This window comes from Tursiops truncatus, chromosome 2, assembly GCF_011762595.2.
Source record: "Tursiops truncatus isolate mTurTru1 chromosome 2, mTurTru1.mat.Y, whole genome shotgun sequence".
NCBI classification, from domain to species: domain Eukaryota; kingdom Metazoa; phylum Chordata; class Mammalia; order Artiodactyla; family Delphinidae; genus Tursiops; species Tursiops truncatus.
Genome location: NC_047035.1, coordinates 163,679,356 through 163,698,236, shown reverse-complemented (window position 1 = coordinate 163,698,236; position 18,881 = coordinate 163,679,356). Strand labels below are relative to the sequence as shown.

Here is an 18,881-nt window from a genome sequence, read left to right as displayed (position 1 = left end):
TTCCTGTTCCTGAAATTCTCCGACACTGCTGGGTCAGCACATTTCACAGTTTTTTCCACGGTGGTAGACAAGACTCGTAAACATTCACACCCGGAGCAACTCCCATGGGCACATTGGGTTTGGGTGGCCTTCCTGACCCCCAGCCTTAAGCCCACCCCTAACCCCTCGGTCAGGAATGGATATCAAAGCGAGAGGCAAAGAGATACAGTGGTCTTGAATCTACTCACATTCCTATGTAAAAAGTGAATTATTACAAAACTGTAATTATTACTGGTGTCAAATGACCAAGAACACAGTTGCTAACTGAGCAGTGCCCAGTTTCCAGCATTGGAATTGACAGCGGCTGCCCCCAAGGCCTGTCCTTATCCAGGGGTGGCAGCACCACGTAGGTGATGGGATTAGGTAGCTTTTAACTTTCTTTTTTTATTATTAAAGTATAGTTGCTTTACAATATTATATTAGTTTCAAGTGTACAACATAGTGATTCAGTATTTTTATAGATTATACTCCATTTAAAGTTATTATAAACTATTAGCTCTACTCCCTGGGCTCTACAATATATACATGTATCTCATTTTATATATCGTTGTTTGTACAGGGTCAAGTTTTAACTTTCTTGACCCTGGGGCCTTGATTCTGTATCATGACCAAAAATTCACAAGGAAAAATTTTATTTTAATGACTCACTTTTCTTGTGAAATGTATTGCAGTTGACATTATGATTCAGAGAAGTAGGGACTTATGTCCTAGCCCATTCTGCCTATGTCCCTATGTAGCAGTAAGTACTTGACCCAATACTAAATATAAAAATCACTGGGTAAATAAAAGAAAATCAACTGAAGAATATGCACAGGTACTCTGTTAAACTCCTCTTAAAAATTATAGGCATAAAATCTCTTATGCTGTCATTATACATTATAATTTTCATTCCATGTCTTTAAACACTCTCAAATGAAAGCAGAACCATTTTAAGAATCAAAATCCTATTGAAAATGTAAACCTGAGAATTCCAGAAAAAAAGTACACATGGCCTATCTGCCATAGTTGACATTAAACGACAAGATTGTCACCAATAACGAGGAGTTTTTTCCTTTGCATCTGTTGCACGAGCATGAAAGTAATCCTTCTTAACCCGCTGTTTTTCGAGGCTGGACACTTGCCGAAACAGCCGACAGTATGAGCAGTCAAGCAGCTGTACATGTTGGGCTAAAGAGAAACAGCTGCGAGCAAGATGGGCATAAGAAATGCTCTAAGGACCCACCAGAGCACAACTTGAAATGATTTGGCCGAGCAGTGAAATGCTAGGAAACAGCAGTAATAGACCGGGCTCTTTCCCAGAAGTTTTCAAAGAACTTGAGGGTATTTTTACAAGTCCCTCTGCCATCCACCAGAGACATCGTAACAGTTTTCAGCAGGTGACTCTGCTTCCAAGGATGATGCCCCAGGTGACTCTGGTGTCCTGTAGACCAGGAATCCCTTTAATAACAGGGAGCTTGAGCTGATAGTGTATATTGGGAGGGAGCTTCCAGTTTTCTGATAGACATAAATGATGTTTCACTAATATAGTTTCCTTTTGAGGTAGGAAATATCTTTAAGGGCATAAGTAGAGCTGGTATGTGTGTATATATATATATATTATTATAAACATGTACACAAAAGGGTATAATGACACGAACAAGTACAGTTCAAAGAATAATGGTAAACACATTGGCTGTAAGCTGGGGTTTGGGTGGGGGGCACAGAGAGAGAGGCTTAAAAGTTTTTCGACAGCTTCCTCTGGCAAAAGAAGTGGAGGGACTGGCTGTGAGAGAAGAAACAAGGGACAGGACAAAGGATACTTAGTGTTGACTGTTAATATCACAGACGTTGATGCTGGTTTTTAATAAAAGGGGACCCAGTCTGTAATATCTTTGAGATTGCCTGAATTTATGTTTTGATATTAAGCATTTTCAGATAGGAAAATAACAAACCAATGGGGAAGATAAGGCTGAAGGTGATCTGCCCCAGCTCTGAAGCTGTAGGAGTGGGCAAGCCAGGCTACTACATCGTGTACAGAAAGAAAACGGTAAGGCAGTGCATTTAGAACCACTACAAAAAAAGAGCCTACATTATATGTAGCCAGTCATCGGGCTCCAAAGTTGTATTTCAGGATCATTCAGACTGTTTCTAACAGGTATTTGGCTCATGTGCTGCCTGTTATAGCCGATGACGTCCAGGAAATGCTGGGCGGTTCCAGGACAGTTATAAATATTTCAAGATCTTACGCTTTGAATCATGTGCACGCTTGTGTGCGCGCCGTGTGTGTGTGTGTGTGTGTGTGTGTGTGTGTGTGTGTGTGTTGCTATTTGGTAGAAGGGCTACAAGAGCGCTGGAAAGAGTTAAGAGGAACAACTAAAAGACCTACCAAACCAGGAGAAGAAATTAAAATCAAAAAGGACTCTTCAGTCTGGAAAGATGAAACTGTGATTACAAACCAAAGCAAAAACATAGGCTCATCTGACTTCTTTCCCAGCCCCTGCAGACCTGAACAAAAGTTAGTTGTTGATGCTTGAGGAAGAAGGTTTATAATAAAAGAAAATAGCTTTTGTTTTAACGTTTACAAAGCAGCTGTACCTTTGTCACGGGCTTGACCTTTACACAGCCCTGAGAGGTCAGAGGGCATGGGTCATCATTCACGTTTGACGGATGAGAAAACAGCCCAGGGAGCCAGTTGGCTGAGCAGACACTGTTGGGGGGGTGGGGAGGAGCAGGGGCGGGAGCAAACCCAGCTCTGACTCAGGCCCCGGGCAGTGGTCCCACCTCCGTGTTTGAAAAACTCAGGATCAATACGCCCCACATGTGGAGCCTGTCTCTTTGGTGACTTAAAATGTGATGGCAGACTCTAGGTAATGAAGTACAAATGTAAAATGTGAATAGTATTAAGATCCTCAAGGAAAGCCTTGACTCTGTGGTGGTATTAGCATCACTTTGGAGAGTCAAGGTCATAGACAGTAACCTGTCATCTCTTAGCTCCCTTGGTGAAAGGTTGGGGACTGAATAGGATAAGGTTACTGACTTGATCCAATATAAAGTCTCGTCATTTTTGTTTGTACTGTACTATCATGTAAAATAAGTTTTTTTTTTATCTTGGTATCAGAGATGGCCTCTGCTAGGCAAAAAAAAAAAAAAAAAAAAAAAAAGCTGAAGGATCCAAACGATCAGTCTTGTTTGAAAAAAGGACTGCAGGTAACACGGGAGATGATGGAACGCTGCTCCTTTCCTGGGGCAGGGGCGCTGACAGCATTTTCAGAGGCAGATCATGCATATTTAAAGATTACCGGACCATCTGTGCCTCTTCAGATGCCTGGTGAGAATGCCAAGTGTTCCAAACAAGGGTTAATGTGGTATGTTGACCCCTTAGCTGACGTCAGGTTCGAGTTGTCCCTCACTGAATAAAGACTAAGAGCCAGATTCAAATGCGAGGAGTTCACAGACGAGGCAGGTTCAATGTCAGAGCAGATACTCTTAGTATTTTAGAGGCCGTCATTCCCTCTGTACCTGGCAGCTTGGTCCTGCCACCATACCATCACCAAGAGCGTTGTTTGTTCCTTTCGTATGTTTTGAGCTAAACTGACAAGTGTCTAGTTGCCTGCACATTTTTTTTTTTTTTATGTTCCTGGATACTGTTAATGTGATCATCAGTATTTTTTTTAATCATTTGAATAAAACACTACACTAGGAATAAAATAACCAGAATAGGGTAGTTTTGTCATTTTTAGGTTGCTGGCATTTTCTAGTAAATAAAGGCAAAGTGGGCTCGCTTGAGGTTGGAAGGCTGACACAGGAAGAGCACAGGCCTTACTGTTGTCAGTAGCAAAACAAAAAGAAAAGAAACCAAGAATTAAAGTAGTGAGAAAAGTTGAACGGAAGGTAAAACGGCTCTTCGGTAGAGCAGTTTGAGGGCAGTGAGAACTTTGGTAGCTGCAGGTTGAAGGTTCTACACAGGAAATGCATGTGGCTGTGTGTGTATAAGGTACTCAGCGGAGTATTTCCTCTCTTGGCATTTTAATATATCTTTTGAATCAACTATAGCACAGGGGTTGGCAAACTATAGCCTGTGGGCCAAATCTGGCCCCCTGCCTGTTTCTGTATGGCCCTTGAGCCAAGCATGGTTTCTGCATACAACCTAAGAATGGTTTAAAAAAATTACAAGAATATTTCATGACGGGTGAAAATGATATGACATTCAAATTCCAGTGTCCATAAATGAGTTTTATTGGAACACAGCTACACTTGTTTCGTTTGTATACTGCCTGTAGCTGCTGTTGTGTTACAGTCAAGCAGAGTCAACTAGTTGAGACAGAGACTGTATGGCCCACAAAGCCTAGAATATTTACTATCTTCTCTGCTATAGCCAAATATGACTAAAATCGAGTTTTCCCTCTTTTTTTTCTGTGATTTTTTTTTTTTAAATAGTGAAGTTTTAGCAAATGGAATGGGGCTGTTTATCAAATGAAGGGGCCAGCATTTTTTCAGTAGACTGCATCTCTTACAAGAACAGTAGAAAATAGGGGCCAGGGGCTTCCCTGGTGGCGCAGTGGTTGAGAGTCCGCCTGCCAATGCAGGGGACACAGGTTCGTGCCCCGGATCCCACATGCCGCAGAGCGGCTGGGCCCGTGAGCTATGGCCGCTGAGCCTGCGCGTCCGGAGCCTGTGCTCTGCAACGGGAGAGGCCACAACAGAGGCCCGTATACCGCAAAAAAAAAAAAAAGGAAAGAAAATAGGGGCCAGATAGCAGCCTTTCACCAAATACAAAGTTTATCTGTTGTGTTAGGGCTGACTCTACTGGTAATGGGTTTCTCTGGGTGTGTCTCCAAACTGCCTGCAGACAGGTTCCCCAACAATCCCTCCCATTCTTGCGTCACGTACTGCTTCTCTCCTCGACAGGCAGAGTCTGTGCTCTTCCCTCTGAATCTGGCCCATCTGACTTGCTCTGACCAGTGAAATATGGGGATTGTGATGCTCGGTGGCTGCAGGTACAGGCTTCCTGCAGTCCGCTTTCGCCCTCTTGACCACCAGCCTCCAGGAAAAGAGGCCTGAGCTGGGCTCTCACATGGTGAAGGAGGGAGAAGGAAGGCCGTCCAGCTGACAGCCATCACCAAGACCCAGAAGTCAGAGTGCGGTCACCTTGGAGAGCGGAGTGGAGCCCTTCTCGAATTGTGAGCCCACAAAATGGTGGTGGTTTTAAGCCACTATACTTTGGAGTGCTTTGTTATGCAGAATTAGCCAATGGGAAAAGTTGGGGGATATATGCGACTTTTTACTATGAAAAATGAAAGGGAAAAATATTCTCTAATATACGATATTAATAAAGGATCTGCAGTTAAATAATAATTACAGTCACATGCTTGCGTTCCTGGTGCATGTGGTTCATCTGAAAAATTAAATAGCTGCTTTTATGATTGTAAAAATAATGTATGCTTGTTGGATAAAATTTAGAAAAAGGATAGAAAATTCTAAAGCACAGTATTTAAATTGCTCACCATTCTGCCATCCTAGAGAGAATCCTTTTTTCATTTTTTTACAAATATATTCTTGTTTTATAAAATTATAATTATATGTAGTTTTGTACTCTGCTGTATTTGTTTACTATTATACCATCATTAAATATACTTCAAAAACATGGTTTTTAATGACCACAGCAGCCTATTTCAGTGGATTATAAAAAATTCACATAATTCAAAGGTATTTATTACAAGGTCTTCATCTTCTATTTCTAGGTTTGCTAGTTAGAGAATATTTTTACAGCAAACTTTTTTTTTTTAACAGCTTTATTGAGCTGTAATTCACCTACCATACAAATGTACAACTTAAGTACCATTTAAAGTGTACAATTCAGTGTCTTTTAGTATATTCACAGGATTCTACAACAATCATCACAATCTAATTTCATCCCCTCTGAAAGAAACCAAACCATATCACCCTCCCAACCCCCATCCCGAGCAGTAGGCAACCATGAATCTCCTTCTTGTCTGTAGTTTCATATAGCCTTTTGTGATTGGCTTCTTTCACTTAGCATAATGTTTTCAAGGTTCATCTATGTTGTAGCATATAGCAGTACTTCATTCCTTCTTCTGGTCAGATAATATACCATTATATGGATACATCCCATTTTATTTATCCATTCATCAGTTGATGGGTATTTGGGTTGTTTCCACTTTTTGGCTATTATGAATAATACCACTTGAACATTCACATACAGGTTTATGTGTGAACATATGTTTCTGTTTTCCTCAGGTATATACCTAGGAGTGAAATTGCTGGGTCATGATGGTAACTCTAACTTTCTGAGGAATTACCAAACTGTTTTCCAAGGCAATTGTATCATTTTGCATTCTTACTACCAATGTATGAGGTTTCTAATTTCACTGCATCCTTGCCAACACTTAATACTGTCTTTTTGATTATAGCCATCCTCGTGGGTGTGCAGTGTGTTTTTGATTCACACTCCCCTAATGGCTAATGATGTTGAGCGTGTCTTGATATGCTTATTGGCCATTTTTATATCTTTTTTTTTTTGAGAAATCTCTATTCACATATTTTGCCCATCTTTCAATTAGGTTGTCTTTTTATTACGGAGTTAGAATTCTTTCTGGATACAAGTCCCTTATCAGAGATGTACTCTGCAAATCTTGTCTCACATTTTGTGGGTTTTCTTTCCCTTTCTTCCTTTTTTTTTTTTTTTGGCGGGCCTCTCACTGTTGTGGCCTCTCCTGTTGCGGAGCACAGGCTCCGGACGCGCAGGCTCAGTGGCCATGGCTCACGGGCCCAGCCGCTTCGCGGCACGTGGGATCTTCCCGGACCGGGGCACGAACCCGTGTCCCCTGCATCGGCAGGCGGACTCTCAACCACTGCGCCACCAGGGAAGCCCTCTTTCCCTTTCTTGATAGCATTGTTTGCAGCATTAATGTTTTCAATTTTGGTGTTAGTCTGTTTTATCTGTTTTTTGTTGTTGTTGCTTCTGCCTTTGGTGTCATATCTAAGAAATGATTGCCTAAGCCAAGGTTACAAAGATTTTAGAGAATTTTAAAATATGTTATTTTATTCATTTATTTTCAACTCTACAGCTAGTACTGACAGGGGTTGGGTTTTTTTGTTTTTAAATGCAGACCCCCTCCAGGACAATACATACGAAGCACATTTTTAAAAATAGCTTCATAATATTCTATGGTGGAAGAATAGACTATTTTCCACAGACCAACAGAGTGAAAGAAATGCAGAAAGTCTTGGAAATAGCCACTAAGAACAGTATCTCAGTGTGCCCCATCTTCTATGTGGATTTATTTTGGTGGTCCACATAAGGACACACACATACCCAGCCTATGTTGATGTATAAACTAATGGGATTGCTCTGGGAAAGTGGAGCCTGTGCTGGTTCTTTGCTGAGGTCCCGTAACTGATATTTAATTTCTTATGTATTGTTGAAGGGGGGATCGGCAGGGCTAAGAAGGATGTACCTGATGTTTTTCAGGCGTTTGTGACAAAATAAAGACATTTTAGAAATGAAAGTCAAGCAATTAAAATCAAATATTATTTTTTGTATCGTTTATTCCTACTGGTTTAAAAGGAGTGAAAAACCTAGAGGAGTTTTAACTGATGTCCTGGCCCTGTAAAATCTATTTTAGCATAATTACTGGTCAGCTTTTCACCTAAAAGTACCAGAGTGGCAGGGTATGTTTTAGTAGTTTTAGATTGTTTTAAGAGCCCTTAGTGGCCTGTCGTATTTGACTCTACCGTGGGACACACTCAGCCTCCTTTTAATAAATCTTCGTATCATTGCTGTTATTTAGACTCTGGTGAGAGGGCCACTTTGATGCCTCAGTGACTGACTGAGAGTTATCGTTTAGCTTCATTAACAAATTTTTTTCTGATGGTTTTAGAATCTGTTGTTGCCTGTTATGCGTTAAACTAAGTAAATCATTTATAGGAAACTAACAACTAGAGGTGCTTTTGAGGGCATTAAAAAAAATCTTTCTATTAATGGAAACTTTAAGACTTTTCAAAAGTAGAGAGAATAGGGCTTCCCTGGTGGCGCAGTGGTTGAGAGTCCGCCTGCCGATGCAGGGCACACGGGTTCGTGCCCTGGTCTGGGAAGATCCCACATGCCGCGGAGCGGCTGGGCCCGTAAGCCATGGCCGCTGAGCCTGCGCGTCCGGAGCCTGTGCCGCGCAACAGGAGAGGCCGCAACAGTGAGAGGCCCGCGTACCGCAAAAAAAAAAAAAAAGAAAAAATTAGAGAGACTAGTGTACTGAACCCCCATGAACCTGTTCCTCATCTTCAGCATCTAGCATCTTAGAGCCGATTCTGTCTCATCGTTCTGTGCAGTCATCCTGCATGGCAGCCACAGGGCTGTGGCTCTTGAACACGTGGGCTGTGGCAGGTCTGAATTTAGATGAGCCTCGAGTGTAAGATACCACTTCACAGCCGGTTTGGACATTCTGCCCTCCCTCCTCAGGGAATCCTTCCCCGACTCCCATATCTAAACAAACCTTCCCTCACCCCTTTTCCCTGCAAACCCCTTGTTTGTTTGTTTCCTTTATAACCACAACTTTACAGCTGGTGGTTATTTAACTGTTTGACTTGCTTGGTAAGTTTCAGTCTGACTTCCCACAGTAATGTAACTTGCAGGAGGGGGGGTGGGCAGCACGGACATGCACGTGATTCGTGGTGACTACCCGGTGAGCGAGGGCTCCATGGTCGGAATATTCAACCCGGGTAGATCCCACACCTCCTTTTTTGCAAAACATAATTGTAATCTCCTTTACTGTCCTGATGTGAAACTCACAGATTACAGAAACAATCTACACACATAATTAAAAAAAAAAAATGAACAGAGTGCCCTAACTAGAATGTCCAAGAGAAATGTAACTTGTAAAAAGCAGCTAGCTTCCCCTTCTTTGCTTCCAAGTCTGTCAGTCTATCTGTCTGTCTGTCTCTCTTTGCTGTAGCATGATTCTTAGGAGTAGAGGTGTCTAAGAAGCATGGAAACTGCTTTTGAAGGGACGATTCACCCAAAGAAAGTGAAGTGAAATGAAAGGGATTACTAGGGAGACAAGTGTCGATACAGATGTCAAGGCTAGTTAACAGTTTTGTAAGTACCCACGATGAGCAAGGTACTATCTGCAGTTGCTTTAACGCTAAAATGTTAGGGAAAGTGAGAGTCGGCTTCCCGGTGGTTAAATGTTTCATTGTCAGCATGCATGAAATAGACATGACACCACATTAGAAAGAGGAAGAAGCAGAAGCAAAGCAAAGGTTCTGTGTAGAACCAAGAGGGTGGAGTAGAGAAGGTTTGCTTGCACAGCACATTTCTGCAGAAAATAAGTTGGTCTTTAGTTGGCGAGATGACTTCATTTGGCTGTAATCCTCTGGGATGGCTCTGTGAATTCAATAAAACAAAGCTAAAGAAAAACCTATTCTGTTTGAGGGAATATATAATTAACCCACAGAAATTAGTGCCATCCAGTATATTACTGAGGAAAAAGGATTAAATACTGGTATGAATAAAAATAGTATCTATTATTGTTCTCCCTGGGATAACAATTAAAAGGACTGTCAATCATTCTGTGCAAGGGTCTAGTTTATTATTGGTTGGGTTGGGAACAGTGTCTTCTATCTCCCTGTTACATAATAGTCCACAATTAGGTGAATAGTGGGATTTTTTTCCCCCTTTTTTCTTAAGGGTCTGGTGTGAGATGCTACAGGACCAGAAAAGGCAGTTATGGTTGTTTTGGGATTGTGTTTGGTATATGTTTGAGTGCTGTTAGAGGGATTTGTATACCTTTCAAAATTTCTTTGTTGGTATTGCATGCTACTTTTTAGTTTAATGTATCCTCAACTTGAAACCAGACCCCCAGACCAGAACGGGGACACCTGGTTCTAGTTCTAGGTCTGCCTTTGACTTTTGTGGTCATTTAAATTAATTAATTCATAAACATTGATTGCATTTTCCTGCATTAATTTCTTGGAAAACAAAGCACTAGACCCCAGTTCCTGCCCTTAAAAAATCAGTTTAGTCATGATGATAAGCATGATGATAATGTGTATGGACTATTTTGTGATGTAGGGAAGGAGCCCAAACCATTCTTGGTGGGGAACAGTGGGGAAGACTTTCTGGAGGAGTTGATACCTGAACTCAGTGGAAGTTGCCACCCTGGGGGATCAGGCGATTTGTAGGATATTTGGGCCAGAGGCAATCGCACAGCAAGGCAAATAGTATCTGGGTATTTTCAGAGGACTTAGTGGTCAGAGGAGTTATTGGTCCAAATAGTATCTGGGTATTTTCAGAGGAGTTATTGGTCCACCTCCTGGACCAGGAGGCAGGACATGAGATCCCTGGATCTGTTTCTGCACCTGAAAAAGAGGCTGAGTTAATATTAGAACACTTCCAAAGAACTCATTAATTTTCTTGAAAAATTTTACATTGCTACTATAGGAGAAGAAAAATGTCTTTTTTTCCCCTTTGCCCATCATAGATTCATTGGCTGGGGCCCTGTAAATTAGGCTGACAAAAGACAGATTAGCAAGAGAAAAACAAATACAAGTTTTTTAACATGTGCATGATACACACACCTGTGAGTACCCAGTGATGAGTAATTCAGAGGACTGGCGAGAATTGGGGGTCTATACCCCTAGTTTAGAAGGGAAAAGGGAGGGACAGAAGGTGCTTTTGGAAAAGCGAATGACCTTTTGGAAGTCACTGGAAGTCATTGGAAACGGGCCCTTAGAAGAATAGATGGGAGATGTAAGAGTTCGTGACAACAAGATCTGTCTGGGTGTGGTGCTGGCTTCTTTTTCCCAGAAGGGAAGATCAGAGTTGCTGCCAGAGATGGGGTCTATGACTGTGAGTTCTTCTGAGAGCTTCTGCTTTTAAGCAGAAGCTACAGAAGCTACAGGATTTCCGGAACTCAGATGCCTTTCAGCTTAAAATAATTCTTATGTCAATGTGGCATATTTTGGGGTGTCATGTCTTGATCCCCTTTGCTTTTCCTTGGTTGATAACATATTACCCCTCAGCCCACCTTTTTAGGACGTTGAGGGCTGGGTATTTACTCTCTGGCATTTGGCATCGTTTTGAACAAGCACATCCTGAATCAAGGTTGGCATGACTCAGGTTTGAGATGTCAGACTCTTCCTTACGTTTCCCGGTCTGTATCTGTTGGTCTTTATCTCCGTGTCTGTCTTGTTCTGTAGGTCTCCCTGTGTCTCTTTTTGCCCCTTCCTAATCTCTTCTGGAATTTATCCCTGCATCCATCTCTTCTGGACCTAAATGCTTGTTTCTGTTTTCTCTAGTCCTTCCCCAGTTCCCATCCCCCATACGTGTAGCTGTCCCACACATTTGGCTGGATTTGCCCCTATGCATATCCTCAGGTATTCTTTTGTATTTTCAGATATTTGCACTAGTGAGAAATATGCATAAAAAGAGACTGAAGTGAGCATGTTTGTAAGATTAAATCACTGTGGACAAGGAATCTCTTTATCCATTTTTGAAATTCTCTGGAAGCAGAATGTGAAGGTGTAAATAGATTCACTGTTTGAGGACACTGCCCCTGCTGATATGTTATTCATGGTGTAATGGAATTAAGGGTGTTAGATGGCTAGGCTCCTTTTTTCTTTTTTAACAATAACTGCATATTGTTGATTGGTCTTTATCCTTAAAAGAATTAGAATTATGAGGAGTCTTTTTGAGGGAGAACCTTTGCTTTAGGTTGAGATATACCTTATATGGTTTTCGTTGTTAGAATATATGTAAGACATAGCTGCATATTTTTGTAATAATTTTGATCGACGTTGGAGCTTTGGTTGCTGAAAGAAATTATTTCATATCAACACGTTATTAGTTACTTTGATAATTTATTCTTCCCAGTGGGTGCTAGTCCAAACATTTTTATGTTTCTTAATGGTAATGGGCCTGCATCCTCCGTGAAAGAACAGCTTTGCTTTTACATTTAGCTAGAAGAAGATTCTTGGAGGAAAGTCCTGGACTGCTAATTCGTGTGTGTGTGTGTGTGTGTGTGTGTGTGTGTGTGTGTGTGTGTGTCTGTGTGTGTGCATATATGTGTAGATTCTAACTAAATCTGGAAATTAAGGCAAGTAAGAGTGAGAAGTGTCTTTTCTCAGTAACCTTTTTTCAAGTCTCAAATGACATTTCCTCAAGAAGTCCTGCCCTGGCTTGTTAGATCTGGTTGCACCCCTTTGCCCCCCGGCACCCCGTGTGTAATTGCTTACATCACGCCCATGATTACTCACACAGCGTGGAAGCTCCATGCAGCGGGGCCTTGCAGTCTTGTTTATTGCTGTATCCCCAGCAGTGCCAGGACTCAGGCTGCCCCCCTCCAGCTGCGTGCCCTAGTCACGTGGTCCTGAGGATGAAATGAGATGGTTTAGGTCAACACCCGAGAACAATGGCTGACCATAGTACGTAATCAGTGAATATCAACTCTTGTTAAAAATTAATCAGTGCTTTGTCTCCGTCCAGAAGAGACCAGCAGTTAAGGTTCACTAGGTTTTTCTTCCCCCTTCGTTCTTTGCATTTTTATTCATATTTCTACAATTGTTTATTACTAAGGACATTAAATAAATAGTATTTAATTAGCTATTTTGATAATATTTTAGACCAATATATTCTTACTTCATATATATGTGTGTATATTTATAAATATATATGATTATATATACATGCATATGTGTATATATGTGTATTATATATATACATGTATTATATATACACACATAAGTATATATAAAAGGTTTTCCCCAACTCTTCACTAAGAGATTACCGTAAGCACCAGTATTCACCGCAGTGCCTGGTGAGTATTCAGTAAAGGGAAGGGCATTCACACAACAGTCATTAGTCACTGGATGCCCAGTGTGAGGATGCCAGTGCGAGGATGCCAGTGTGATGTTTTCCTTCCTGCTCTCTCACTTGGAGTCCATTCATTTCAGGACCTTTGTGCTCATTGCAGCTATGACCGTACTTGCAATCAAATCATAGTTTCCAGTGTCACACTTATATTAGAAGTGAAACTAATCAACTGTCTTGCCTTTTTTTTTTTTTTAATTAAAGGTTAGAATTACATTACTGTCCCTGGCAAGAATTTTTAGTGGAAAAAGATAACCAAGCATTTTTATGATCAATGATAAGTACCAGTTCATTATAATATGTCAAGTAGTCATATTATAATGTATTTTTTAAGATTTCCGTGGTGTGAAGTAAACTGTTTTTAGGTACCATGGAGAAGTACAAAAGTGAGTTCTTACTGATTTAGCTTTGAAAGTTATATAAGCAATATAATCTTATGGTAAAAGCAGAAAATATGGATGAGCAAGAAATATAAAAATTACAGTCATTATTAATTGCACTGCTTAGCCCCTGGAATAGATCCTGGAACACAATACATATGTAATAAGTGGTTGTTGAATGAGAGGATGAATAAATGAACCCCTGGACTTTATAGAAGGGAGGCTTCCGAGCAAATAAGGGCACAGCTGTTTACATCTGGGAGAAATTAATCAGGTAGAACTTGCAGAATGGGTGTGCAGTCTTTTTAATTGTCAGAATGAGTTACATTATGTGTGTTGTTATGGTTACTCAGTTAAGACTGCACTTGATGAAAGCACTAAGAGAGAGTATAGGTCATTGTAATGTTGCATAATCATTTATACCTGGATAAATGCTGAGACCCCTCCAACACTGTGATGAAGCCTCAGCTAGCACAACCTCCCTTTCTGTAACCATGGTCAGTATGTCAGCAAACAGATCATATTCATTTACACTGCGCTTCTGCAAATAAACAAATGTGCAGATCATAAATCAGAAAACCAGTCCTGTTTTTTGCTAGCAATGATTATTTGGTAAAAATTTAAAAAGTGAATGTGCCGAATCTTCCAGTCCTGCACTGCCCTGGTACCTACGCCTGGAACTTCGTGAGTTGAAAACCATCGGTATGGTTGCTGTTCTCTGAGCTGTGACCTCCTTTCCAGCCAGAGCTTTGCCTCGTTCCACCACAAGCCTTGCTCTTCTAACTCAGTGGAGATGAATTATGGGCCAGGGTTGTCCTTTCTCCTTCTCTCATAGCTTAGTTTCCACTTCAGAGAGGTTTTTTTTTTTTATCGTTTATATAAACATACCTTCCCTCCCCTCTTTTCTTGATCTTCAACCTCTCCTCTTTCTCTTTGTGTACCAAAAAAGTCTCCCCTAATTATAGTTGAAAAACATATGGTTAGCACTTGTGACGCCTATTAGAGAATTTCAGAACCATACATTCTGAATTAAAGTGAGGCTTAAGTAGTGTCCTCTGTCTCCCGAACTCTTGAAAGCTCCGTAGAAATGTTTAAATCGTCTTTCTCTCCAGTTAAGCATGTTTTTCCTAAATAAATTTAAACTGATAATTTTCTATATAATAGTAGTGTATTATTAGCTAGCAAGAAAAGAATGGGTATTGAAACCAGGGTTTCACTAAAAATGAAACATGTAGAACAGAAGCTAACAGAAGCCAGCCTTCAGAATTACAAATGGTTTTTTCTCTATACTTTTTTAACTCCCTAAATTACCCACCATAATTTTGTATTACCTTCTTAAAAATTTTATTTTATTGAAGTATAGTTTATTTACAATGTATTAATTTCTGCTGTATTACTTTTAAATATATATATGCATTACAAATTCATAAATACTTATAATTTTAAAAAAAAACACAACAGAATATTGTTGTGACTTATTGTGACTTGATACATCCCCAAAGTTTGCTATTAAATTTTTGCTATTAAATTGTCTCATTTGTTTGTTTTACAAAAACAGCCCAAATTATGTTTTGCTTCAAGCACCAGGCTTCAAGATGAGTAAAAATTTCTAATATAATTTCCATTAGTGTTTGGTTTTTGTTTAATGTCTAATGTTGATGATAGAATGGATATTGCAAAGGAAATTATTTTCTGGTATTTTCTGCACTGAAACCCATGTAATAGTATTCATTTACATATGGGTCATAGAATTTTGTGGACTCATTTGGAAAACCAACTTCTATTTATAACATTAAATTTTAGGGAAAATGCATTTTGAATTGGGAGCTACTTAACTTGTAAGCCAACAAAGGGCTTTTACTTTGTACCATGTTGAAACACGATCCAGAAGCATCTAGTTCATCTAGCAGAAGGAAAGCTTTTTTTGGTAATTAGCCAGGAAAGGCCTTAGTTTTCATTGACAACCCATTGTCTTTTAATTCGCTGACGAAAAACACCTACAGAGAAACTTCTGGAGAATTTTGAAAATTTTAATGCAGAGATTTTAAAAGAACAATTTAAAAATATTACTTATGTAAGTCCACTGAAAACTTCAGGATTTTCCATGGCTAAGAGTCATATCAATCATGAAAGCATGACCTATCTTCTAAAATATTTCAGAGGGGTTTTAAAACTGGTGTTCAAAGTTTTTTTCCAATGTTCTTTCTACAAGTGGGGAAAAGTGTCTGAAAGACACATATATTTTCTAATTAAGAAATACAAGTAAAGGATTCACTTTAGAAGAGAGTTTTAATCTTATAACCCTCCCATATTAATGTTTTGGTGTGAAAATGTGTGTCCAGGGAAACATGTAACATGAGAATTCATTCCTTTGTTAGGTGTTAATTGTTTTTATGACCATTAGTTTTATAAATGACCCTTTGTTTGTTGAAGAATGATTAAAAACCACATAGATGTGACTTTCCCACTTAAAACTTTTGGATGAAAGCCAACACATTCAAAGCCAAGGAGTTTATAATGAGATTTTAAGGTATTTGCTACCATAATTGTGATTTGATATTCTATGAAATAATCAAGCAGTATTTCAAGAGTAGTATGCTGGAAAAAAAAAAAAAGAGTAGTATGCTGTATTTGAATACCCACATCAAAATTTGCTGGTTACTTTCTTTTTCCTAGATGGGAAATTTAATTTAAGACTATTTAATGGAATGTAATTGAACTGTATAGTTATTTTAATTTCCTTGCTACTTGATTGAGATCTTGTTCTTTTAAGCATCATATGAAACCATTAGTACCCGCATTCGTACCTGGTAAAATAAGGTGTTTTACATGATGTGGAAAATATTATTCTGAATCTGATGAATTTTTGTGCCAGTCACACATTATTATTATGATTATTTTTTTATTTTACAAAGTTACAGTCTGTGTATTAGAAGCATGAGTATTTTTTTCTTCTCATTTTATTTGGTATAATTATTAATATTGTCAAAGTCTTTTCCTTTTTTAAAAGTAAGTTTTCCTAAAGTAAGTAGTGAATTGGATTCACCTGCCCTTTTTACACATGGCCCATAGAATGGCATCAGCCAGTGATGAACTTTCCTGTAGAGATTCGAATGCTGGTTATTCTGATGCTGTACTGGCATATCACTCATCAGCATAGAACTATTAAAACCTCTTTGCAAAGGTAATGGGAAAATGTGTATTTGGGGAGCAAAGGGGTAGCGTTTATCAAATGCAAGTGACTGCTGGAGCAGCTCTGTTTCAAATGGGGCTTCAACTCCGTGTCTGACAGGGCCTGTGGAAAAGTGCGTGCCCGGAAACAGTGCAGTGAGCGCTTAGGTCCTTGAGCAGACCTGCAGCTGGGGGTTGTGGCCACTGAAGCAAAGCGTCTGATGATAAGCCAGCTGCAAGATGTTTTCGGGTTTGGAGTTGCCTTCCGCGTAGAATTTTAGAGCTGCCCCTTGGTTCTCCCTAAGTATTTGAGTATATCGTTTTGGATTGATAAAATTTCAAAACAGACTTCCTAAATTAAGGCCTTCCTGCTGCATAAAAAGGTATTCTTTGATAAACTGGGGAGAGAGGACTTGAAAGGTCCTGGTTTCCTTTGTGACTTTTGTATATACTCAGTGTTTCCCCCCCTGGAGTTTAGATGGCTAGCATAAAAAACTGTGGTTGATAATCAGTAAGTTTGTCAATATATTTTAAAGTCATTATAACGCTCAACATTTTTCAGATGTTGATTTTGAAGTTCATGGTGGAAAATTTTATTTTCTGTGTTCCTTAAGTAGTATCAATAATTAGAGTGTTAAAGATGTTAAAAAAATAGTGTTAGTGGCAAACAAAGATAGTATTAAAAGTAGCACAAACCGTATCATTAGAATTTGGGGAGAATAATTAAAATGTGGTCAGTGGGTATTTAATTTTTTCCTCAGGATATAAGTGATAAGTCAATCTCTACATGGTCAAGTTTATTAGAAACCTATCTCAAACATTGTAAGATAAGGCTATATGTTTATAGTCTTTCTGGAAAATGATCTGGAGATAACTATCAACATTAAAAGTATATATAGACCATAGCCACAGTCCCACTCATGTTAGTCTTTCCCTAGAAATAAAAGCACTGGGCAGGAAGGTCTTATATATACAAGTACATTTATGGCATCATTGTATATAGTGTCAAAATATTGGAAACAAAGTGAATAACCTTCAGGAGTGGAATGGCCAAATAACCTGTAATACACTCATACTCTGGGATATTGGGCAGCTATTAAAAGTGAGTTAGACCAATTGGGTAAGAGTTAGACCAGTCGGGTGAACTCTATGATGTAGTTAAGGGAAAGAAAATTTCAGACAAGTGTATGTAATAAGATTCCGTATTTTAAAAATACAGAATGTTTCTCTGCATTGAGTTCTTTTTTTTAATGTGTGTGTGTTTTTTTCCTCTCTGCAGTGCTTTTACTGTCATATCTTGGGAGGGGCAGGAAGGTTAGGGGAAAAAAGTGAAGTGATGAGACAGCTATAGAGCCAGTTGTTTATGTAGAAGTATCTGTGTGTGTATATGTATGTATATGTGTCTCTGTATGAATGTATTGAGTATATGCATAAAGATATGTATATAAAAATGTTTAAAATATTAATGTGGTCACCTTAGGTATTAGTATTATAGTAATGTTTTTCTGTTTTTTCCTAATTTTTCTCTATTTGAATTTTTTTTCCCCAAAAACCCCATGTCAATATAATGTGAACAAGAATAAAACTTCTTATAGCGGGGAACAAGTGAACAATGTCGTCTAATGTTCAATTGTGTGTTCCTGTCATTATGATATAAACCCCAAACCTTTAATGAAATGTGCTGCCTATGCAGAAATACATTTCTTTACAAAATGAAAATAATCTTTGGCTCTGGGATAGTAATTTGTATACATCATAAAGCTATTTTCTTTTGTGTTAAATCTGTGTAATAAATACCATTTATTAGTATTAAAACTTAAAAAGTAAGTTTCAAAATTGTAGAATTTTTGTTTAAAAACACATGGATACCAGACTGAAAACATAAAGGGAAAAATATAGATATAACCACATAAAAATGAAAACGTCTTATCATCAACGCTTACTATAGTAAAATCAAAAGAAAACAATGGAGAAAACTTGGCAACCATAAAAGCATACTATTTTGTGTGTGTGATCAAGAAAAAACAATTCAGTAGAAAATAACATGATAAACATGAACAAAAAAAAACCAGAGATAAAGAAATATAAACAACCAGTAAATACAAAAATGTTCAATTATAGTAGTAAGCAAGGTAAATTAAAACAACAGTTATACATTGCTGATAAGAATATAATAAGGTCGGGCTTCCCTGGTGGTGCAGTGGTTGAGAATCTGCCTGCTAATGCAGGGGACACAGGTTCAAGCCCTGGTCTGGGAAGATCCCACATGCTGCGGAGCAACTAGGTCCATGAGCCACAACTACTGAGCCTGCGCGTCTGGAGCCTGTGCTCCGCAACAAGAGAGGCCACGATAGTGAGAGGCCCACGCACCGCGATGAAGAGTGGCCCCCGCTTGCCACAACTAGAGAAAGTCCTCGCACAGAAATGAA

At 39.2% G+C, this 18,881-nt stretch overlaps 1 protein-coding gene across 4 annotated transcripts in view; it reads left to right on the top strand.

The window, feature by feature from the left end:
- The window catches only part of PIP4K2A (phosphatidylinositol-5-phosphate 4-kinase type 2 alpha), a 178,153-nt gene that overhangs the window by 26,181 nt on the left and 133,091 nt on the right, over positions 1-18,881 (top strand). The window contains exon 1 of one of the 4 annotated variants that reach the window (XM_033852441.2): positions 5,176-5,198. The exons of the other annotated variants lie outside the window; for them this stretch is intronic. The gene's annotated coding sequence lies outside the window, so the exon portion shown is untranslated. Of the gene's footprint in view, positions 1-5,175; positions 5,199-18,881 lie in introns of those variants that run through there. 4 annotated transcript variants of the gene reach the window in all.